The following is a 4663-nucleotide window of genomic DNA, read 5'->3' on the forward strand; positions in this document are numbered from 1 at the left end:
GCCGCGAAGCCACAGCTCAATGGACTAAGTTCTACTGATGCCATATCCTACCCGGCCACTTGCGTGGACCTAATGAAGCCGCTAAGCCACAGCTCAATGGACTAAGTTCGACTGATGCCATATTCTACCCGGCCACTTGCGTGGACCTAATGAAGCCGCGAAGCCACAGCTCAATGGACTAAGTTCTACTGATGCCATATCCTACCCGGCCACTTGCGTGGACCTAATGAAGCCGCGAAGCCACAGCTCAATGGACTAAGTTCTACTGATGCCATATCCTACCCGACCACTTGCGTGGACCTAATGAAGCCGCGAAGCCACAGCTCAATGGACTAAGTTCGACTGATGCCATATTCTACCCGGCCACTTGCGTGGACCTAATGAAGCCGCGAAGCCACAGCTCAATGGACTAAGTTCTACTGATGCCATATCCTACCCGGCCACTTGCGTGGACCTAATGAAGCCGCGAAGCCACAGCTCAATGGACTCTACGATTTATTTTTTTGATAGAAATGTGTAAGTTCTCTATGCCGGAAGTAGTTGGGCCACTTCTGTTCTACTAGGCCTAAATGTTATCTCTAATGCTGAAGAGCTGATTTTTGTCCGTAAACTGTATCTAAGGTTACTTAACGTCGTATGCTTTTCTTCTAAATGCTCATTTTTCCAAAGGGAATTCAAGATCTCTGCCCTGGTTTTGGCAAATGACTTCCAAATATGTTTCTTAAAAGTCTTTTGCTACCTACCTCGTGCCATACTCCATAGAATTAGATGAAATTTGGGAGACGCAAAAAACAAGATAAACCACTTTTTTTTTTGTTACCCCTGAATTACTGACATTCTAAAAGGTCAACAACAAAATGTTACAAAGATTCACCAATTGTGTGTGCGTTCTATACTCTCACTTTCTCCTTTTCTGTGGTTGTTATTACCAGTACAAGCAATTTAACTTCAACATGAAATTTTAAAATGTCTGTAAAATAGAGTTATTGAAATTTTTACTAAAAATAACTCACTCTGTCTGTCTGGTAAACAAAACATCAACTCTGTCTGTCTGTCTGGTAAAACAAAACATCAACTTACTCTGTCTGTCTGGTAAAACAAAACATCAACTCACTCAGTCTGTCTGGTAAAACAAAACATCAACTCACTCTGTCTGTCTGGTAAACAAAACATCAACTCACTCTGTCTGTCTGGTAAACAAAACATCAACTCTGTCTGGTAAAACAAAACATCAACTCACTCTGCCTGTCTGGTAAACAAAACATCAACTCACTCTGTCTGTCTGGTAAACAAAACATCACCTCTGTCTGTCTGGTAATACAAAACATCATCTCACTCTGTCTGGTAAACAAAACAATCTTGTAAACGTTATTTGTCCCAACTTCCAATTTTCGGACCAAGTTGAAAATGTGAACTTTTATTTATTGTCGATGACAACACTTGAGTCAATAAAAAAACAACAACTAAGTTTTATATAGAAAAAAAAGAGATAAATGTTGCAGTATTGAGGGAGTATTGCAGCAATTGTGTGGTTCTTTTCCTTAAATAAGCTTTTTTAACGTATTTTTTTTTTATTTTGCTTGTTTCTATATTCAAGTACACGCTCATTAAAACAGCAGTGAAATTGTGTGCCCCAGAATTATAAGGAACAAGAGAACTGACAGGATGACATGCAAGTGAACTGACATGACTTAATACTGTCTTGGGCCTTTCTCTGACCCCCCTTCCCGGATCTAAAGCAAACATTTACTTGGTCATCTCAACTGCTTCTTATAGAGTGAACGGAACCAGACATTGTAAATATCTTACAATTCAACACACACACACACACTCCATCTATTAGTTTTCATGAGAGATAATCTACAAGTCCATTTGTTCACCTTGTCCTCTAGCCATACAAATTGACGAAACATCTGCAATGATGAGTACTATCATCTGTTGTTATTTTACACACGTTTCTGCAAACTTTTTTTTTTCTTTTCGATTACCACTTTGAACTGTTTGACATAACAAACGTTACGTCTTCTGTTAGTTTCTTGTAAGAGTTATTCTGTATCGTGTATTATTACTTTAAAGTATAGACACACAATTTAGAGAAATATTACAACCCAAAGGGCAATATAAAAAAGCAAGCAGTAAACGCAGTGAAGTACAAATACTGACATTTATTTTATTGACCAAAAAAAATTCTTTTGGGAAAAAAAATCAACAAACAAAAACAGCATAGAAAAGGCACAAAAACCTGGTTAGATTTAAACTGTCCAAAACAAGAACAACATGTACACGAGTTAGAAGCAGCTCAATAATTAGTAAAGCATCAAATCAATGTACAGAAACAATGTTCAAAGCTTACAGGATTGTTGACTTTAGGTGAGGATGATCAAGAGAGATAACTTCCTCAAAGTTTTATGCTCAACTTTGAGTACCGGTATGTGTATATAAACAACTCGTGTTTAGTGGGCGACACAGAGAATTCATTTGATAGAAAGCGAACAGCCTGAAGGCCTCCAAGCTACACATTTCTTGATTGTCACGGAGACGAACAATAACAATGACCTACTTCGACGACGTGACTTTCCTTTAAGGATATTCTGTCACTGGAATCTTCACAACCCTGGAAATATATTTTTAAAAAATTGTTTCTCATGGTGTGTATGCAGCGTAGGGCGAGACTCCAGCTGTACATGTTTACTATTCAATTTCCTGCTCTGGGTCGAAGTGCTTACGAAGTGTCCTTCCAGAATCCAATCAGTTTTGGAGAAATACAAAAGGTGGGACTGAGAGAAATAATAAAGATTTAGGTGTCACAAAAAAACTTAATTTCTTTCATCTGTAATTTTGTGGCCACTTTTCTGAGAAAAAAAGTCAGCTAAGACCTTGCATGATAGCAAAATGTTTTTTTAGAAGACCTTTAAGCACAAACTGTAGAAAAGAATGTAGGAGAAGTTGACAGTTGTTAACACGATTTGAACTTTTTAAATTACACACCTTTGCGTGTAGCCACTTGGTTTGGTCGTGTGACACGCGGGCTTAGTGTTCAGTTAAATCGTTGGGGGGGGGGGGATGCACCAAGTTGAGCTCACAACATTCAGACATATGACAAGAAGTCATTCAAACTTAGTTACCTGGTCTTTCTAAAGTTATCTCGAGCAATAACAGTAAGTAAAACCATCTTAAAACGCTAAAAAAAACAATGACCTAGTTACATGTTGATGATCCCAACTTGTTAATAAGATGTCAGAAGTGAGTAACAGGCAGATGAATCACGTTTCTACCGAGTTACTTGGTGAGCCCTCAAACTTATTATGGTGGTCTGCATGTTTCAGGCGGAATTGTCCAAAAAATAAAATTACATTTACTTTGCTTTTCATGCATCAACTAAACTTAACTTACAACGATGATGACTCAATCTTAAAGACTCTACAAGTTTGCATGTAGGCCGAGTTATATTTGGGCATTACACAAAGATGAACTTCATAGGTGGTGATACAAGTCTACTTCGAGATTACACAAATGTTTATGTTATCTTTGTTCAGTAATCCGAAGTGTTGAAAGTTGAGATTATTACTTGAAAAATGTGCTTCTGTACAATGTGTTGGTGGTGTTTCTTTCAACATGTCACAACATGTATGTTGAAGCCTTTAGAAATCGCTATTAATGTGAATCAAAATGATTAAAAACTAGCCTCCTTGAACGTAAAAAATAATAATTAATTAATAAGTAACCAGTAGGACAGGATGAAAAGTCCTGTAAAAATGTTTCGTTTCGAATGATCCGAGTTGAAGATAATTTACTTCCTATTCCAAACCTTCCGCTGGACGACGGGGGATGGGAGCGAGCAGGGTTTGAACCCGAGACCATCGATAAGTCTGAACAACAGTCCAGCGCGCAAACCACACGACCAGGCGACCACACGATCCGAGGAGAATAACATTAGATCGCATCAACAGTTGACATTGTGGGATCTATCATTCTAGCCCTGAATTGGTTAGGGCAGCAAATGACTTCGAATTGTAGGCCTACGTTAAAACTAGTCAACGATTTAAAATCACGGTCTATTGTCGATACAAGGTAAAGCGTTAACATTTCAGATCACCTGGTTGTTAAACAGTCACGTGATTATATGCAAACAACGAGACAGCAACAAAAAGAAACTGAAGTTCGAGCCTTTTTGAGTCGTAGCAGTGGGAAGTCAGCGCATTATTAAATAGGCCGGTATCTGGCGCACTCTGTAAGAGTATAATTAGTGTTTCTAGTAGATGACGAGTACTGGCTACCTTCACTTCCATAAGATCAATTGGAATCAACTCAAAGCAGGTCGTCTCTAGGAGCCAACCACTTCCTCATTGAACTCACTTAGAACAAAACTTAGATAAGGGAGATAAATTGTGGGCAGAAGTTAACCTCTAAGGACAAGAAATGCTGTTATTCGAAGCATTTTCCAATTTTTGCTCATGGAAAAAAAAAGGAAGACCAATGCTCACAGTGCTCCAGTATGCCACTGATCTTACATGCAGCTACTTACTGTAATGAGTACAAGGACCAGATAGCAATTTGAATTAAACACTTGACATCAACTGTACACGTAGTTAGCACTACACTGACTAAATACAAGCCACTGTAATACAAGAGAAATCCATATACAATTCAAAAGTGCATCATG

Source organism: Biomphalaria glabrata, chromosome 7 (genome assembly GCF_947242115.1).
Source record: "Biomphalaria glabrata chromosome 7, xgBioGlab47.1, whole genome shotgun sequence".
NCBI classification, from domain to species: domain Eukaryota; kingdom Metazoa; phylum Mollusca; class Gastropoda; family Planorbidae; genus Biomphalaria; species Biomphalaria glabrata.